The sequence below is a fragment of the Triturus cristatus genome, chromosome 9 (genome assembly GCF_964204655.1).
Source record: "Triturus cristatus chromosome 9, aTriCri1.1, whole genome shotgun sequence".
NCBI classification, from domain to species: Eukaryota; Metazoa; Chordata; class Amphibia; order Caudata; family Salamandridae; genus Triturus; species Triturus cristatus.
Genome location: NC_140592.1, coordinates 948,243,738 through 948,265,086, shown reverse-complemented (window position 1 = coordinate 948,265,086; position 21,349 = coordinate 948,243,738).

The following is a 21,349-nucleotide window of genomic DNA, read 5'->3' as shown; positions in this document are numbered from 1 at the left end:
TTGACAAATACAATAGGTTTTGGTTCTGCGACGTGTCATAGAGCTTTTGTTTTGGCTTTAAGCCATGTTGCCCTCATGTTGAGTAACCGCCCCCTCCACCCGCACTGGTTTTACACATATTGCACAGCAGCATGAGCTGCTGTGCAATTCATAATAAAAATAAAGTACAATGGCGCATTCGCTGTGTCAAAGGGCTGTTTTTTCTTTTAAAACATATTGCACAGCAGCTCATGCTAATGTGCAATGTGTGTAAAAATAGCGCAGGAGGAAGTACTTAAGCAACACAAGGGTGGGGGTGAAAATGGAGGGGGTGTGTATGAAACCAGACAGGGTATACAGACAGTGTGGGGAAACTGTGGGGGGTGCAGGTGGTGGAAACCAGACAGCGTGGAGGTAAACAGACATGGGGTTTGGTTGGGGATTGTGGTCCATGCACCCTTGTAGAGTGCATGGCCAAAATTGTTTTAAAAAGTACCTTCAGCAGAGTGCGGCCAGTGGAAGAACACTGGCCGTAAACAGGAAGTTGCAAAAGGTCCATTCTGCATGGCGGAGACAGAAGACTGCAGGAAGAGATGAGCAGCTGGCAGGAAGCAGGAGGCATGACCAGAAACAAGAGCAAATTGGAAACCAACCAACGGTAAGTATTGAGCAGGCTCTAAGCCCATTTTTTACCTTTTTATTATAACAATAGCTTCAGCTGACAGTACATGTTCGCTGTAGGAGAAACCTACAGTATCTTTCACTGACAGCGCATGCGTGCTGTAGGCGAAACCTAAAAAAATATTTTTTCTCTGCAGTAGATGGTTGCTTAGGTTGTTGCTAGCATCAAGAGACTTTAGTGAATGATAAGCACTTTATAGGATTAAAATCAGATCAAACTAAACTGCTTTGATTTTTGCTGGGATCATTTCCCCAACGCTGTTTTGAATTACAGCAATGTATCACTTTTCCAAAAAAGTGCACATCATGCTCAAGTGCCTTGTCTACTAGAACCTCCGACTCCTGCTCTAAAAATAGTGCTTTGCTCCTAAGGCCCTCCATGGTAACCCAACAGAGAAACTACTAACACCAAAAAATTAACAGAACATTTGGAACGGATAGACTGTGGCATGAACTTTAAGGGGAAAAAAGTTTTTATAATTTAACAAATTACATATAGAAAATCAGTTTGTTGTAAAACTAATGGTAAAAAATAATTAATCTTATGGTCTTATGACCCTTCATCCCAGAAGGTCCAGAGAATCAGATCTCAGAATACCCCCCAGCACCCTCAGGTTCTCCCCGGCACCCTCCTCATCTGCTGGCAGTGCTGTATAGATTTCACACAGTTTGTTACACGACTGTAAGCTACAGATTAATGAAAACATGCTACTTTGTTGTGCTAAAAATAAACCTACAGCTGAGAATTTGACCTTAGCTGTTGGTGGGCAGAGGGCCTATCAGCATCAGCTCACTGAGCTAAGATAGCTCGTGAGTTAAGCGGTCGCTCTTGATACATGTGTAACCTGCAGGTAATGGTTCCTTGGGCTCCCCTTCCCATTTGCAAATGAGTTGCCACTATCTTTGTGTAGTTGGTAAAATATTAATGCTTTGCAACCGGATTTTGTTTTCAAAACAATATATACCATAAGAAATCAGTATTTTGAAGCGACGGCCTAAACACGCCCAGTGCTTAATGTGAGCAGGTGGGTTTTGGGGAGAACCGGTACTTATTTCCCTTCATCAGATATTTACTGAATGCAAGAGGATGTAGCACAGCGGCCAGAGCTGCAGAATCAGGTGCTGGGATTCCAGGTTTGAGTCTCGGCGTTGGCGCAACATCCTGTGATTCTGGGCAAATCACTTAATCTCCCCGTGCCCATGGACAATGCCTGGATACCCTCACGGGTGATGAGGTGTGCTATATAAATCTACAAAGTTTCAAGAGCACAGATTGGAAAGACGGAGGAAGAGAAAGACTGCAAAATCGTCACAAAAGGAGAAAGCAGGAATAGGTAAGTGTGGGGAAAAGGGGAGGGGAATATCTGGTAGTAGATTAAAAACTAACAAACTTGGAATTTGGCGCACCAAAGTTTAATTGCACAGGCCGCAGGCTTCTGCACAGAGCTTCGAGCACCGGCATTCTTTCTCTCACAAATTAAGCACTGAACACGCTCTTCCGAATACGGATTCAGTATGGTTTCCTACACCTATTTAACCATTGGAAAAGCTCTTCTGAATCATTAAATGGGCTTAGTACATCTGAAAAAGGGTTTTGGTGTTAGCAAACCCTCTGATTTACAGAATCAGAGGATCTGAGAATGCTAAAACCAGAGGTCGAAGTAGGCGGGATCGGAGGGGCACAACGTGCCTATACTTTTTTGATTTATGAAAAACTGTTCTCCTACTTTTTGTAAAAAGACAACCGTTTTAGACAGTTAATTCCAATAGTTTAAAATGCTTCTGCTGAAGAATCATTCAGTGAGTCTCCTGTGCCGTGAAACCGAAGCCGGGCAGACAGCTAAACAAGCCTTCTTGCCAGGGTGCCTGCTTGCCTGAAAGAAATGCAAATATGCACAACGAGTTAATCTGCAAATGTAAAGGGTAATCTGCAAATGCAAAGGATGCTTGGGAGCCAGTACTAGCTTTAATTGATCGGATCACACGAAGCTTTGTGATGACAAAAATGTATTCTTTTTGAGTGGTAGTGCAAAGAGTTAACAACTGAGTTGTGAAGTGCGTGCTTTACCAGAGACCAGGTGTTGAAGGGACAGTTATGTAAAGAAATATGCATTATGTACAGTCTGGGTATTACTAAAAATCTATCTTTTGGAAGCACCATTTTATCTTAAACCTTTTTGTGCACTTTGTTTCACCCTATCTTATACTGTGTGCAAAGAAACATATTCAAAGTGCTTTCTGTCACAGGCTGAGACCTTGTAGCACTAAAAAGACACAAGTCGCTGTTCTCCACTGCACCAACCAAGAATTAATCCTGTGGCTCTCTGGTTACATACAGACCTCCTCAGTGCATTAACTACAGAGGTTTCATAATGTACTATCATGCATTTCCCATAGAGTAACAACTGCTTTTATATATTTTAAGCTGTACCTTATTTTATATGTAGCTACCTGAAGCTGAAAGACCAAAACAACTTACAGAATATTTTGTTTTTCAAGCCACACCTTTGACCCCGCCCCCGTGCTCAATGACTGCGCCCCCATTGGATGCAGGGACACATTTCCCGTACGTTTTTTTAATGCACTTCGACCACTGGCTAAAACCCTTTGTACATATGGCCCTGTGTTCCTCGATTTGAATGGGAATAAAAGAAAGCACTTTCAAAACCTTGTTTGCCCGTGCTACCTTCCTTAGTTGCTGTGTAACGCCAGCTGTCAGAGAATTAATAAATTACATGTACCCTGAGCATAGACTCCAAACGCACGGTCAGCTCACGGCCAAGTGCACAATGTACAGTGTGCGTTTAAAATACCCAACGGCTTGAGGGGTCGTCCATTCTGTAGTCAATGAGGTGACAAAGTGTAATAATTTTCGTCAGCACAAGTGAAGCCTGGCTGACTCACTGGTCTGACCACATCTAAATCCCAGAGCTCTAATGATTGTTTCTAGCTTTTTGTACTGTTGGCAGAAACCTTTGTTGTAAATTCAACAATGAGCCTGTACAACACGAGGATGGTTCCAGGCCTGTAACGCCCTAATCATAGAGAGATGCTTACGTATGCCGTAGCTGTCCATTAGGAGTTTATGCTAGTGCTCCATGCACGAACACACATTTCCCTCAACATGACGTACTGCGCATTCTGCTTCTATGAAAGCATCGTGGGATTTAATACAGGTGATATACTTTCTCGTGGAAAACAGCCAGCAAATTCACTTTCACCTATGGGCGTGAACCTTTGATCGTTTCAGTCACGCTATGGCCGCAGCAATTGTAAATAAATGCACACATCTTCCACCTCTTCGCCTCACCTTTGGCGCACGTGCAGACGCCAGATTGCCGCTGCACAATCTGAGCATCACTCTGGCAACCACCCATGACATCTCGTATTATAAACACACATTTAACCAAGTAAGCTCAGTTAATAAAGTAACCTTCTCGCGGTCTACTCAAAGCGCTTATACATGTTTTAGAATACAATATACAAAACAAAGTGACCTCTTAGATTGCATGAGCTTTGAAACCTCTTAACTTAAGGACCTTCCTTGTTATAAATGGTTGAAGAGTCCGCAGTAGAGTTCAGTATGGAGTGACAGCGGAGCAGCACGTGGCATGCACTGAGTACAGGCAGCCATGGCAAAGGTATAAATAATTACAAGAAAACAACCTTCGGGCAGGTAATCCAAACATAAGCCGGCCAGTGATCTCTAGCGTCCACCTAGAGGCGGCCGTGAGCAACCCTTAGCCATGCCTAGGAGAGACTCGCAGCCATGCACAGGAGAGACCCACAGCCATGCATAGGAGAGACCCGCAGCCATGCACAGGAGAGACCCACAGCCATGTATAGGAGAGACCCGCAGCCGTGCATAGGAGAGACCCGCAGCCATGCACAGGAGAGACCCACAGCCATGACGGGAGAGACCCAAAGCCATGCACAGGAGAGACCCAAAGCCATGCACAGGAGAGACCCACAGCCATACATAGGAGAGACCCACAGCCATGTACAGGAAAGACCCACAGCCATGCACAGGAGAGACTCGCAACGATGCACAGGAGAGACCCGTAGATATGTACAGGAGAGACCAGCAGCCATGACGGGAGAGACCCACAGCCATGCACAGGAGAGACCCGCAGCCATGCACAGGAGCGACTCACAGCCATGCACAGGAGCGACATGCAGCCATGCACAGGAGAGACCCGCAGCAATGGAGAGGGGAGACCCGCAGCCATGCACAGGAGAGACCCACAGCCATGCAGAGGAGAGACCCTCAGCCATGCAGAGGAGAGACCCTCAGCCATGACGGGAGAGATCCACAGCCATGGAGAGGAGAAACCCCCAGCCATGCACAGGAGAGACCCACAGCCATGTACAGGAGAGACCCACAGCCATGACGGGAGAGACCCACAGCCATGCACAGGAGAGACCCACAGCCATGCAGAGGAGAGACCCTCAGCCATGCAGAGGAGACACCCACAGCCATGACGGGAGAGACTCACAGCCATGCACAGGAGAGAATCACAGCCATGTACAGGAGAGACCCACAGCCATGACGGGAGAGACCCACAGCCATGCACAGGAGAGACTCACAGCCATGTACAGGAGAGACTCACAGCCATGCACAGGAGAGACCCACAGCCATGTAAAGGAGAGACCCACAACCATGACGGGAGAGACCCACAACCATGACGGGAGAGACCCACAGCCATGCAGAGGAGAGACCCACAGCCATGCAGAGGAGAGACCTTCAGCTATGCAGAGGAGAGACCTACAGCCATGACGGGAGAGACCCACAGCCATGCACAGGAGAGACCCGCAGCCATGGAGAAGAGAGACCTGCAGCCATGGCGAGGAGAGACATCCAGCCATGCACAGGAGAGACCCACTGCCATGCACAGGAGAGACCCACAGCCATGTACAGGAGAGACCCACAGCCATGATGGGAGAGACCCACAGCCCTGCACAGCAGAGACCCACAGCCATGGAGAGGCGAGACCCACTGCCATGCACAGGAGAGACCCACCGCCAAGGACAGGAGAGACCCGCAGCCATGCACAGGAGAGACCCCCAGCCATGCACAAGAGAGACCCACAGCAATGCAGAGGAGAGACCCACAGCCATGCAGAGGAGAGACCCTCAGCCATGCAGAGGAGAGACCCTCAGCCATGCAGAGGAGAGACCCACAGCCATGACGGGAGAGACCCACAGCCATGCACAGGAGAGACCTGCAGCCATGGAGAAGAGAGACCTGCAGCCATGGAGAGGAGAGACCCCCAGCCATGCACAGGAGAGACCCACTGCCATGCACAGGAGAGACCCACAGCCATGTACAGGAGAGACCCACAGCCATGATGGGAGAGACCCACAGCCCTGCACAGGAGAGACCCACAGCCATGGAGAGGCGAGACCCACGCCATGCACAGGAGAGACCCACTGCCATGCACAGGAGAGACCCGCAGCCATGCACAGGAGAGACTCGCAGCCATGCACAAGAGAGACCCACAGCAATGGAGAGGAGAGACCCACAGCCATGCACAGGAGAGACCCTCAGCCATGCACAGGAGAGACCCTCAGCCATGCACAGGAGAGACCCACAGCCATGATTGGAGAGACCCGCAGCCATGCACAGGAGAGACCCACAGCCGAGAAGAGGAGAGACCCGCAGCCATGGAAAGGAGAGACCCGCAGCCATGGAGAGGAGAGATCCCCAGCCATGCACAGGAGAGACCCACCACCATGCAGAGGAGAGACCCACAGCCATGTACAGGAGAGACACACCACAATGCATAGGAGAGACCCACAGCCATGACGGGTGAAACCCAGAGCCATGCACAGTAGAGACCCACAGCCATGCACAGAAGTGACCCTCAGCCATGCAGAGGAGAGACCCACAGCCAAGACGGGAGAGACAGCCATGCACATGAGAGAATCACAGCCATGCACAGGAGAGACCAACAGCCATGTACAGGAGAGACCCAGGGTCATGACGGGAGAGACCCACAGCCATGCACAGGAGAGACAGCCATGCACAGGAGAGACCCACAGCCATGTACAGGAGAGACCCACAGCCATGCACAGGAGAGACTCACAGCCATGCACAGGAGAGAATCACAGCCATGTACAGGAGAGACCCACAGCCATGACGGGAGAGACCCACAGCCATGCACAGGAGAGACTCACAGCCATGTACAGGAGAGACTCATAGCCATGCACAGGAGAGACCCACAGCCATGTAAAGGAGAGACCCACAACCATGACGGGAGAGACCCACAACCATGACGGGAGAGACCCACAGCCATGCAGAGGAGAGACCCACAGCCATGCAGAGGAGAGACCTTCAGCCATGCAGAGGAGAGACCTACAGCCATGACGGGAGAGACCCACAGCCATGCACAGGAGAGACCCGCAGCCATGGAGAAGAGAGACCTGCAGCCATGGCGAGGAGAGACCCCCAGCCATGCACAGGAGAGACCCACTGCCATGCACAGGAGAGACCCACAGCCATGTACAGGAGAGACCCTCAGCCATGATGGGAGAGACCCACAGCCCTGCACAGCAGAGACCCACAGCCATGGAGAGGCGAGACCCACCGCCATGCACAGGAGAGACCCACCGCCATGCACAGGAGAGACCCGCAGCCATGCACAGGAGAGACCCGCAGCCATGCACAAGAGAGACCCACAGCAATGCAGAGGAGAGACCCACAGCCATGCAGAGGAGAGACCCTCAGCCATGCAGAGGAGAGACCCTCAGCCATGCAGAGGAGAGACCCACAGCCATGACGGGAGAGACCCACAGCCATGCACAGGAGAGACCTGCAGCCATGGAGAGGAGAGACCCCCAGCCATGGAGAGGAGAGACCCCCAGCCATGCACAGGAGAGACCCACTGCCATGCATAGGAGAGACCCACAGCCATGTACAGGAGAGACCCACAGCCATGATGGGAGAGACCCACAGCCCTGCACAGGAGAGACCCACAGCCATGGAGAGGCGAGACCCACGCCATGCACAGGAGAGACCCACCGCCATGCACAGGAGAGACCCGCAGCCATGCACAGGAGAGACTCGCAGCCATGCACAAGAGAGACCCACAGCAATGGAGAGGAGAGACCCACAGCCATGCACAGGAGAGACCCTCAGCCATGCACAGGAGAGACCCTCAGCCATGCACAGGAGAGACCCACAGCCATGATTGGAGAGACCCGCAGCCATGCACAGGAGAGACCCACAGCCGAGAAGAGGAGAGACCCGCAGCCATGGAAAGGAGAGACCCGCAGCCATGGAGAGCAGAGATCCCCAGCCATGCACAGGAGAGACCCACCACCATGCAGAGGAGAGACCCACAGCCATGTACAGGAGAGACACACCACAATGCATAGGAGAGACCCACAGCCATGACGGGCGAAACCCAGAGCCATGCACAGTAGAGACCCACAGCCATGCACAGAAGTGACCCTCAGCCATGCAGAGGAGAGATCCACAGCCAAGACGGGAGAGACAGCCATGCACATGAGAGAATCACAGCCATGCACAGGAGAGACCAACAGCCATGTACAGGAGAGACCCAGGGTCATGACGGGAGAGACCCACAGCCATGCACAGGAGAGACAGCCATGCACAGGAGAGACCCACAGCCATGTACAGGAGAGACCCACAGCCATGCACAGGAGAGACTCACAGCCATGCACAGGAGAGACCCACAGCTATGTAAAGGAGAGACCCACAGCCATGACGGGAGAGACCCACAGCCATGCACAGGAGAGACCCCCAGCAATGCATAGGAGAGACCCTCAGCCATGCACAGGAGAGACCCACAGCCACGACGGGAGAGACCCACAGCCATGCACAGGAGAGACCCGCATCCATGGAGAAGAGAGACCCGCAGCCATGGAGAGGAGAGAACAGCAGCCATGGTGAGGAGAAACCCTCAGCCATGCACAGGAGAGACCCTCAGCCATGACGGGAGAGACCCACAGCCATGGAGAGGAGAGACCCACAGCCATGGAGAGGAGAGACCCGCAGCCATGCACAGGAGAGACCCACAGCTATGTAAAGGAGAGACCCACAGCCATGACGGGAGAGACCCACAGCCATGCACAGGAGAGACCCCCAGCAATGCATAGGAGAGACCCTCAGCCATGCACAGGAGAGACCCACAGCCACGACGGGAGAGACCCACAGCCATGCACAGGAGAGACCCGCATCCATGGAGAAGAGAGACCCGCAGCCATGGAGAGGAGAGAACAGCAGCCATGGTGAGGAGAAACCCTCAGCCATGCACAGGAGAGACCCTCAGCCATGACGGGAGAGACCCACAGCCATGGAGAGGAGAGACCCACAGCCATGGAGAGGAGAGACCCGCAGCCATGGACAGGAGAGACCCACCACCATGCACAGGAGAGACCCACCACCATGCAGAGGAGAGACCCACAGCCATGTACAGGAGAGACACACCACAATGCATAGGAGAGACCCACAGCCATGACGGGTGAAACCCAGAGCCATGCACAGTAGAGACCCACAGCCATGCACAGAAGTGACCCTCAGCCATGCAGAGGAGAGACCCACAGCCAAGACGGGAGAGACAGCCATGCACATGAGAGAATCACAGCCATGCACAGGAGAGACCAACAGCCATGTACAGGAGAGACCCAGGGTCATGACGGGAGAGACCCACAGCCATGCACAGGAGAGACAGCCATGCACAGGAGAGACCCACAGCCATGTACAGGAGAGACCCACAGCCATGCACAGGAGAGACTCACAGCCATGCACAGGAGAGAATCACAGCCATGTACAGGAGAGACCCACAGCCATGACGGGAGAGACCCACAGCCATGCACAGGAGAGACTCACAGCCATGTACAGGAGAGACTCATAGCCATGCACAGGAGAGACCCACAGCCATGTAAAGGAGAGACCCACAACCATGACGGGAGAGACCCACAACCATGACGGGAGAGACCCACAGCCATGCAGAGGAGAGACCCACAGCCATGCAGAGGAGAGACCTTCAGCCATGCAGAGGAGAGACCTACAGCCATGACGGGAGAGACCCACAGCCATGCACAGGAGAGACCCGCAGCCATGGAGAAGAGAGACCTGCAGCCATGGCGAGGAGAGACCCCCAGCCATGCACAGGAGAGACCCACTGCCATGCACAGGAGAGACCCACAGCCATGTACAGGAGAGACCCTCAGCCATGATGGGAGAGACCCACAGCCCTGCACAGCAGAGACCCACAGCCATGGAGAGGCGAGACCCACCGCCATGCACAGGAGAGACCCACCGCCATGCACAGGAGAGACCCGCAGCCATGCACAGGAGAGACCCGCAGCCATGCACAAGAGAGACCCACAGCAATGCAGAGGAGAGACCCACAGCCATGCAGAGGAGAGACCCTCAGCCATGCAGAGGAGAGACCCTCAGCCATGCAGAGGAGAGACCCACAGCCATGACGGGAGAGACCCACAGCCATGCACAGGAGAGACCTGCAGCCATGGAGAAGAGAGACCTGCAGCCATGGAGAGGAGAGACCCCCAGCCATGCACAGGAGAGACCCACTGCCATGCATAGGAGAGACCCACAGCCATGTACAGGAGAGACCCACAGCCATGATGGGAGAGACCCACAGCCCTGCACAGGAGAGACCCACAGCCATGGAGAGGCGAGACCCACGCCATGCACAGGAGAGACCCACCGCCATGCACAGGAGAGACCCGCAGCCATGCACAGGAGAGACTCGCAGCCATGCACAAGAGAGACCCACAGCAATGGAGAGGAGAGACCCACAGCCATGCACAGGAGAGACCCTCAGCCATGCACAGGAGAGACCCTCAGCCATGCACAGGAGAGACCCACAGCCATGATTGGAGAGACCCGCAGCCATGCACAGGAGAGACCCACAGCCGAGAAGAGGAGAGACCCGCAGCCATGGAAAGGAGAGACCCGCAGCCATGGAGAGCAGAGATCCCCAGCCATGCACAGGAGAGACCCACCACCATGCAGAGGAGAGACCCACAGCCATGTACAGGAGAGACACACCACAATGCATAGGAGAGACCCACAGCCATGACGGGCGAAACCCAGAGCCATGCACAGTAGAGACCCACAGCCATGCACAGAAGTGACCCTCAGCCATGCAGAGGAGAGATCCACAGCCAAGACGGGAGAGACAGCCATGCACATGAGAGAATCACAGCCATGCACAGGAGAGACCAACAGCCATGTACAGGAGAGACCCAGGGTCATGACGGGAGAGACCCACAGCCATGCACAGGAGAGACAGCCATGCACAGGAGAGACCCACAGCCATGTACAGGAGAGACCCACAGCCATGCACAGGAGAGACTCACAGCCATGCACAGGAGAGACCCACAGCTATGTAAAGGAGAGACCCACAGCCATGACGGGAGAGACCCACAGCCATGCACAGGAGAGACCCCCAGCAATGCATAGGAGAGACCCTCAGCCATGCACAGGAGAGACCCACAGCCACGACGGGAGAGACCCACAGCCATGCACAGGAGAGACCCGCATCCATGGAGAAGAGAGACCCGCAGCCATGGAGAGGAGAGAACAGCAGCCATGGTGAGGAGAAACCCTCAGCCATGCACAGGAGAGACCCTCAGCCATGACGGGAGAGACCCACAGCCATGGAGAGGAGAGACCCACAGCCATGGAGAGGAGAGACCCGCAGCCATGGACAGGAGAGACCCACCACCATGTACAGGAGAGACCCACAATCATGACGGGAGAGACCCACAGCCATGCACAGGAGAGACCCACAGCCATACAGAGGAAAGACCCTCAGTCATGCATAGGAGAGACCCACAGCCATGACGAGAGAGACCCACAGCCATGAACAGGAGAGAATCACAGCCATGTACAGGAGAGACCCAGAGCCATGACGGGAGAGACCAATAGCCATGCACAGGAGAGACCCACAGCCATGCACAGGAGAGACCCACAGCCATGTACAGGAGTGACCCACAGCCATGCACAGGAGAGACTCGCAGCGATGCGCAGGAGAGACCCACAGCCATGTAAAGAAGAGACCCACAGCCATGACATGAGAGACCCACAGCCATGCAGAGAAGAGATCCTCAGCCATGCAGACGAGAGACCTTCAGCCATGCAGACGAGAGACCTTCAGCCATGCAGACGAGAGACCTTCAGCCATGCAGAGAAGAGACCCTCAGCCATGCAGAGGAGGGACCCACAGCCATGCAGAGGAGAGACCCTCAGCCATGCAGACGAGAGACCTTCAGCCATGCAGAGGAGAGACCATCAGCCATGCAGAGGTGGGACCCACAGCCATGCAGAGGAGAGACCCTCAGCCATGCAGAGGAGAGACCCTCAGTCATGACATGAGAGACCCACAGCCATGCAGAGAAGAGATCCTCAGCCATGCAGACGAGAGACCTTCAGCCATGCAGAGGAGAGACCCTCAGCCATGCAGAGGAGAGACCCACAGCCATGCAGAGGAGAGACCCTCAGCCATGCAGAGGAGAGACCCTCAGCCATGCACAGGAGAGACCCACAGCCATGACGGGAGAGACCCACAGCCATGCATGGGAGAGATCCACAGCCATGTACAGGAGAGACCCACAGCCAGGCACAGGAGTGAGTCACAGCCATGCACAGGAGAGACCCACAGGCAATAATGTAAAGGAGAGACCCACAGCCATGACGGGAGAGACCCACAGCCATGCACAGGACAGACCCACAGCCATGCAGGGGAGAGACCCACAGCCATGCAGAGGAGAGACCCACAGCCATAGAGAGTAGAGACCCGCAGCCATGAAGAGGAGAGACCCACAGCCATGGAGGAGAGACCCACAGCCATGGAGAGGAGAGACCCGCAGCCATGCACAGGAGAGACCCACAGCCATGACGGGAGAGATCCACAGCCATGGAGAGGAGAGACCCACAGCCATAGAGAGGAGAGACCCGCAGCCATGCACAGGAGAGACCCACAGCCATGCACAGGAGAGACCCACAGCCATGGAGAGGTGAGACCCACAGCCATGCACAGGAGAGACCCACAGCCATGCACAGGAGAGACCCTCAGCCATGCAGAGGAGAGACCCTCAGCCATGGAGAGGAGAGACCCTCAGCCATGCACAGAGAGACCCACATCCATGCAGAGGAGAGACCCTCAGCCAGGCACAGGAGAGACCCTCAGCCTTGCACAGGAGAGACCCTCAGCCATGCACAGGAGAGACCCACAGCCATGCAGAGGAGAGACCCACAGCCATGGAGAGGAGAGACCCACAGCTATGCACAGGAGAGACCCACAGCCATGCACAGGAGAGACCCCCAGCCATGCACAAGAGAGACCCTCAGCCATGGAAAGGAGAGAACCACCGTCATGCACAGGAGAGACCCAAAGCCATGCAGAGGAGACACCCACAACCATGCAGAGGAGAGACCATCAGCCATGTACAGGAGAGATCCCCAGCCATGCAGAGGAGAGACCCACAGCCATGCACAGGAGAATCACAGCCATGCACAGGAGAGATTTACAGCCATGCACAGGAGAGATTCAGCCAAACTAAATGTTCATTTCGCAGCTATCCAGAAACAATGGAGGAGCGATTCAGATGCACACTGACTACAGGCAGCTGGAGTAAGACTCTTGAGTGTCCACTCAAGAGTGGGAGGGCAGCGATCATGTGCCTGGATACAGCGAGACATGCAAATGCCATATAGGGTCCAGCCAGGATCATACAGAGGAGAGACTCAGCCATGCACGTGAGAGATCCACAGCCATGTACAGGAGAGACCCACAGCCAGGCACAGGAGAGAGTCACAGCCATGCACAGGAGAGACCCACAGGCAATGTAAAGGAGAGACCCACAGCCATGACGGGAGAGACCCACAGCCATGAACAGGACAGACCCACAGCCATGCACAGGACAGACCCACAGCCATGCAGAGGAGAGACCCACAGCCATGCAGAGGAGAGACCTGCAGCCATGGAGAGGAGAGACCCGCAGCCATGCACAGGAGAAACCCACAGCCATGACGGGAGAGACCCACAGCCATGCACAGGAGAGACCCACAGCCATGGAGAGGTGAGACCCACAGCCATGCACAGGAGAGACCCACAGCCATGCAGAGGAGAGACCCTCAGCCATGCAGAGGAGAGACCTTCAGCCATGGATAGGAGAGACCCTCATCCATGGATAGGAGAGACCCACAGCCATGCACAGGAGAGACCCACAGCCATGCAGAGGAGAGACCCACAGCCATGCACAGGAGAGACCCACAGCCATGCAGAGGAGAGACCCACAGCCATGCAGAGGAGAGCCCCTCAGCCATGGACAAGAGAGACCCTCAGCCTTGCACAGGAGAGACCCTCAGCCTTGCACAGGAGAGACCCACAGCCATGCAGAGGAGAGACCCACAGACATAGAGAGGAGAGACCCACAGCCATGGAGAGGAGAGACCCACAGCCATGCACAGGAGAGACCCACAGCCATGCACAGGAGAGACCCACAGCCATGCAGAGGAGACACCCACAACCATGCAGAGGAGAGACCATCAGCCATGGAGAGGAGAGACCCACAGCCATGCACAGGAGAGACCCACGGCCATGCAGAGGAGAGACTCTCAGCCATGCACAGGACAGACCCACAGCCATGCAGAGGAGAGACCCTCAGCCATGCAGAGGAGAGACCCTCAGCAATGGAGAGGAGAGACACACAGCCATGCACAGGAGAAACCCACAGCCATGGAGAGGAGAGACCCACAGCCATGCAGAGGAGAGACCCTCAGCGATGCAAAGAGACTCAGAGCCTTGCAAAGGAAAGACCCATAGCCATGCACAGGAGAGACACTCAGCCATGCACAGGAGAGACGCACAGCGATGTACAGAAGAGACCCACAGCCATGCACTTGAGAGACCCACAGCCATGCACAGGAGAGCCCTCAGCCATGGGCAGGAGAGACGCACAGCCATGCAGAAGAGAGACCCACAGCCATGCACAGAAGAGACCCACAGCCATGCAGAGGAGAGACCCTCAGCCATGCACAGGAGAGACCCTCAGCCATGCACAGGAGAGACCCACAGACATGGAGAGGAGAGACCCACAGCCATGGAGAGGAGAGACCCACAGCCATGCAGAGGAGAGACCCACAGCCATGCACAGGAGAGACCCACAGCCATGGAAAGGAGAGAACCACCGCCATGCACAGGAGAGACCCACAGCCATGCAGAGGAGAGACCATCAGCCATGGAGAGGAGAGACCCACAGCCATGCACAGGAGAGACCCACAGCCATGCAGAGCAGAGACTCTCAGCCATGCACAGGAGAGACCCACAGCCATGCAGAGGAGGGACCCTCAGCCATGCAGAGGAGAGACCCTCAGCCATGGAGAGGAGAGACCCACAGCCATGCACAGGAGAAACCCACAGCCATGGAGAGGAGTGACCCACAGCCATGCAGAGGAGAGACCCTCAGCGATGCACAGAAGAGACTCAGAGCCTTGCAAAGGAAAGACCCATAGCCATGCACAGGAGAGACACTCAGCCATGCACAGGAGAGACGCACAGCGATGCACAGAAGAGACCCACAGCCATGCACAGGAGAGACACACAGCGATGCACAGAAGAGACCCACAGCCATGCACAGGAGAGACCCACAGCCATGCACAGGAGAGACCCACAGCCATGCACAGAAGAGACCCACAGCCATGCAGAGGAGAGACCCTCAGCCATGCACAGGAGAGACCCACAGCCATGCACAGGAGAGACCCTCAGCCATGCAGAGGAGAGACCATCAGCCATGGAGAGGAGAGACCCACGGCCATGGAGAGGAGAGACCCACAGCCATGCACAGGAGAGACCCACAGCCATGCACAGGAGAGACCCTCAGCCATGCAGAGGAGAGACCATCAGCCATGGAGAGGAGAGACCCACAGCCATGCACAGGAGAGACCCACAGCCATGGAAAGGAGAGAACCACCGCCATGCACAGGAGAGACCCACAGCCATGCAGAGGAGACACCCACAACCATGCAGAGGAGAGACCATCAGCCATGGAGAGGAGAGACCCAAAGCCATGCACAGGAGAGACCCACAGCCATGCAGAGGAGAGACCATCAGCCATGGAGAGGAGAGACCCACAGCCATGCACAGGAGAGACCCACAGCCATGGAAAGGAGAGAACCACCGCCATGCACAGGAGAGACCCTCAGCCATGCAGAGGAGAGACCCTCAGACATGGAGAGGAGAGACCCACAGCCATGCACAGGAGAAACCCACAGCCATGGAGAGGAGAGACCCACAGCCATGCAGAGGAGAGACCCTCAGCGATGCCCAGAAGAGACTCAGAGCCTTGCAAAGGAAAGACCCATAGCCATGCACAGGAGAGACACTCAACCATGCACAGGAGAGACGCACAGCGATGCACAGAAGAGACCCACAGCCATGCACTTGAGAGACCCACAGCCATGCACAGAAGAGACCCTCAGCCATGCACAGGAGAGACCCTCAGCCATGCACAGGAGAGCCCTCAGCCATGGGCAGGAGAGACCCACAGCCATGCACAGGAGAGACCCACAGCCATGCACAGGAGAGACTCACCGTCATGGACAGGAGAGACGCTCAGCCATGGAGAGGAGAGATCCACAGCCATGGACAGGAGCTAAACAGCCATGGACAGGAGATACACAGCCATGGACAGGAGATACACACAGCCATGGACAGGAGAGACCCACAGCCATGGACAGGAGACACCCACAGTCATGCACAGGAGAGACCTAAAGCCATGGACGAGAGAGACACACAGCCATGGACAGGAGAGACCTACAGCCATGCACGAGACCCACAGCCATGCACAGGAGAGACCTACAGCCATGCACAGGAGAGACACGCAGCCATGCACTGGAGAGACCCACAGCCATGTACAGGAGAGATCCACAGTCATGCAGAGGAGAGACATACAGCCATGGACAGGAGAGACCCACAGCCATGGACAGGAGAGACCCACAGCCATGCACAGGAGAGACCCACAGCCATGGACAGGAGAGACCCACAGCCATGCACAGGAGAGACCCACAGCCATGCACAGGAGAGACCCACAGCCATGGACAGGGGAGACCCAAAGCCATTCACAGGAGAGACACACAGCCATGGGCAGGAGAGACCCACAGTCATGCACAGGAGAAACCCACAGCCATGCAGAGGAGAGACCCACAGCCATGCAGCGGAGAGACCCACAGCCATGCAGAGGAGAGACCCACAGCCATGCACAGGAGAATCACAGCCATGCACAGGAGAGATTTACAGCCATGCACAGGAGTGATTCAGCCAAACTAAATGTTCATTTCGCAGCTATCCAGAAACAATGGAGGAGTGATTCAGATGCACACTGACTACAGGCAGCTGGAGTAAGACTCTTTAATGTCCACTCAAGGGTGGGAGGGCAGCGATCATGTGCCTAGATACAGCGAGACATGCAAATGCCATATAGGGTCCATCCAGGATCATACAGAGGAGAGACCCACAGCCATGCACAGGAGAGACCCTCAACCATGCAGAGGAGAGACCCTCAGCCATGCACAGGGGAGACCCACAGCCATGGAGAGGAGAGACCCACAACCATGCACAGAAGTGACCCACAGCCATGCAGAGGAGAGATCCTCAGCGATACACAGAAGAGACCCAGAGCCTTGCAAAGGAAAGGCCCATAGCCATGCACAGGAGAGACACTCAGCCATGCACAGGAGAGACGCACAGCGATGCACAGAAGAGACCCACAGCCATGCACAGGAGAGACACACAGCGATGCACAGAAGAGACCCACAGCCATGCACAGGAGAGACCCACAGCCATGCACAGGAGAGACCCACAGCCATGCAGAGGAGAGACCCACAGCCATGCAGAGGTGAAGAACCGGGTTTTTAGAACCCAGCGGCGTCAGGGGCATGCCCAAAGTCTTCGGGTTCACCTGTCTTAGAATACAGAGACACAGGATACTTCTTGGTGGCGTCAGAGATCGAATTTATTTTCTGCAGCCAGTAACAGAAGTCCTAGAAGTCATCACGGTATGAGTTCTCAGGAGACTGCTCAAATTTACAAAGCAAGTCATCCCTTTTTATGCCAGAAACATCACATTCCAGACAAACACCCATTATTTTACAAATTGTCCAATCGCATGTAACCACACCAAAAGTATCGCATGACGGTAAAACCAACTTTTCAGTTGTCCGGCCCATGATCAATCATCGAACAATCCCAACATTCTTCTTTAGACAAGCCGGAAAGACCCATAATAAAGAGACCACAACCCATATCGTAAATGGACCATAAAAGAAGAAACAGAAACAGATAGAAGTAGGATGGGGCATGTTTGTGTGCAATAAAACTTTACGAGATCCCGTGCTCTGACCCTTAATCAAGATCAGCTAGCGGGCGGGAACGGGTTTGGCAGGGTCGGCCTCAGGCAACGAGATCAGTTCACTCAAGTCATGTAGGAGTCAGCACAAACTCGAGCTAAGGTGAGCCTGACCAAAGAGCTCGTTTAACCACAGTCATCGGCCTATGTGAGGGCAACCACAAAATGGCTACGATGCGCAAAATGGAACCCAGGGTTCGGAACGAAAACCCTAAATACGCAGTGAATCCATTGGTGTAATGTGACGAAAACACACGTACTAGCCGAACTCACTAGTTACAGTTCGCTGTTACCAAAATCGTAACGGAACCATGATATTTGTAACGCAGATTCAGATTTCACAGAACCTCAGAGGAGAGACCCACAGCCATGCACAGGAGAGATTCACAGCCATGCACAGGAGAGATTCAGCCAAACTAAATGTTCATTTTGCAGCTATCCAGAAACAATGGAGGAGCGATTCAGATGCACACTGACTACAGGCAGCTGGAGTAAGACTCTTTAGTGTCCACTCAAGAATGGGAGGGCAGCGATCATGTGCCTGGATACAGCGACACATGCAAATGCCATATAGGGTCTATCCAGGATCATACAGAGGAGAGACCCACAGCCATGCACAGGAGAGACCCTCGGCAACGCAATGGAGAGACCCTCAGCTATGCACAGGAGAGACCCACAGCCATGGAAAGGAGAGACCCACAGCCATGCACAGAAGAGACCCACAGTCATGCAGAGGAGAGACCCTCAGCGATGCACAGAAGAGACCTAGAGCCTTGCAAAGGAAAGGCCCATAGCCATGCACTTGAGAGACACTCAGCCATGCACAGGAGAGACGCACAGCGATGCACAGAACAGACCCACAACCATGCACAGGAGAGATGCACAGCGATGCGCAGAAGAGACCCACAGCCATGCACAGGAGAGACCCACAGCCATGCACAGAAGAGACTCACAGCCATGCACAGGAGAGACCCACAGCCATGCACAGAAGAGACCCACAGCCATGCACAGAAGAGACCCACAGCCATGCACAGGAGAGACCCTCAGCCATGCATAGGAGAGACCCTCAGCCATGCACAGGAGAGACCCACAGCCATGGGCAAGAGAGAACCGCAGCCATGCAGAGGAGAGACCCACAGCCATGCAGAGGAGAGACCCACAGCTATGCACAGGAGAGACCCACAGCCATGCACAGGAGAGACTCACAGCCATGCACAGGAGAGATTCACCCCCATGGACAGGAGAGACCCTCAGCCATGGAGATGAGAGACCCACAGCCATGGACAGGAGAGACATAGCCATGGACAGGAGAGACCCACAGCCATGGACAGGAGACACGCACAGTCATGCACAGGAGAGACCTAAAGCCATGGACAAGAGAGACACACAGCCATGGACAGGAGAGACCTACAGCCATGCACGAGACCCACAGCCATGCACAGAAGAGACCTACAGCCATGCACAGGAGAGACCCGCAGCCATGTACTGGCGAGACCCACAGCCATGGGCAGGAGAGGCCTGCAGCCATGCACAGGAGAGACCCACAGCCATGGACAGGGGAGACACACAGCCATGGACAGGAGAGACCCAAAGCCATTCACAGGAGAGACGCACGGCCATGGGCAGGAGAGACCCACAGCCATGCTCAGGAGAGACCCACAGCCATGCACAGGAGAGACCCACAGCCATGCACAGGAGAGACCCACAGCCATGCCGAGGAGAGACCCACAGCCATGCACAGGAGAGATCCACAGCCATGCAAAGGAGAGACCCACAGCCATGGACAGGAGGGACACACAGCCATGGGCAGGAGAGACCCGCAGCCATGCACAGGAGAGACCCACAGCCATGAACAGGGGAGACACACAGCCATGGACAGGAGAGACCCAAAGCCATTCACAGGAGAGGCGCACGGCCATGGGCAGGAGAGACCCACAGCCATGCACAGGAGAGACCCACAGCCATGCACAGGAGAGACCCACAGCCATGCACAGGAGAGACCCACAGCCATGCCGAGGAGAGACCCACAGCCATGCACAGGAGAGATTCACAGCCATGCACAGGAGAGATTCAGCCATACTAAATGTTCATTTCGCAGCTATCCAGAAACAATGGAGGAGCGATTCAGATGCACACTGACTACAGGCAGCTGGAGTAAGACTCTTTAGTGTCCACTCAAGAGTGGGAGGGCAGCGATCATATGCGTGGCCTGGATACAGCGAGACATGCAAATGCTATATAGGGTCCATCCAGGAGCATACAGAGGAGTAACCCACAGCATGACTTGGCTAGAGGTAGCTACCCTAAAACCCTGTAGGACCACACCAGCACTGACAAAGTTCAGCCCCCGGTTTGCATTGAAGACAGGAAGCCATTGTGAATGTTTTAAAGAATTAGTTCATATATGTCCTAAAGGGTCCACCCAGTAGCAATAGATGAGCAAGGTTTGCACAGGATACAGGTCATCACTCTAAGTGAACTTTTTGAGAGTGACGGAAAATAATCTAGCCTAGTGGTTCTTAATCTGTGGTCCAGGGACCCTGGGGGTCAGTGGCTGCTAAGAAAATAAATATAAGCAGATTACAAAAATGCATATAAAGAAGCAAAATGTAAAGCTGAACATTTGAAAATGTTCTCTAAATGTGGAAGTAATTTGAAATTGGAGTGTAAACATTTAGTATCTTCAGATTGATTTGTGGGAGCAGTACAAGTGCATCCAACAGAACATAGTGCAGAAGGTGGTCTCAATTGAATTTAGACACGCTCTGACATTCCCATTAACAATTACGATTTTTATACATATTTGTTTGAGACTTAAATAAAATATTTCATTTACTGAATGTTTGTTTTATTTTTGTGTGTATTGTTTTGAGGTTTAAGACATTGAAAAAGCTTACACCGGGTGTGAGAAGGTGGCCTGATATATGTTGTCCACTAGTTCTAGTGGCCACCTTATATCAGTCCAAACAACCCCTTATGGTGAATGGTTAAAGACAACCTTATTTGAAAGCTATCCTAGTGGTAGCTATGGAGCAGCCTTCCGGCTAAGTCTTGAAGGAATGTAAAGCAGCTTGTTTTACCAGTCTATAATCTCTTGAATGATCAAATGAAAGGACAACCATACCAGGTATATATTCAAAATATATGTATTTAAGATAAAACACACCCCTCTAGTCTCTCTATGAGACTGGAGTTCGAAGTACTTTGTTTACAAGTCAGCAATTATCAGTAATCGCACAAATACACGTTTGGGCCCTAGGGGCGTACCAAACCATATACCAAAAAA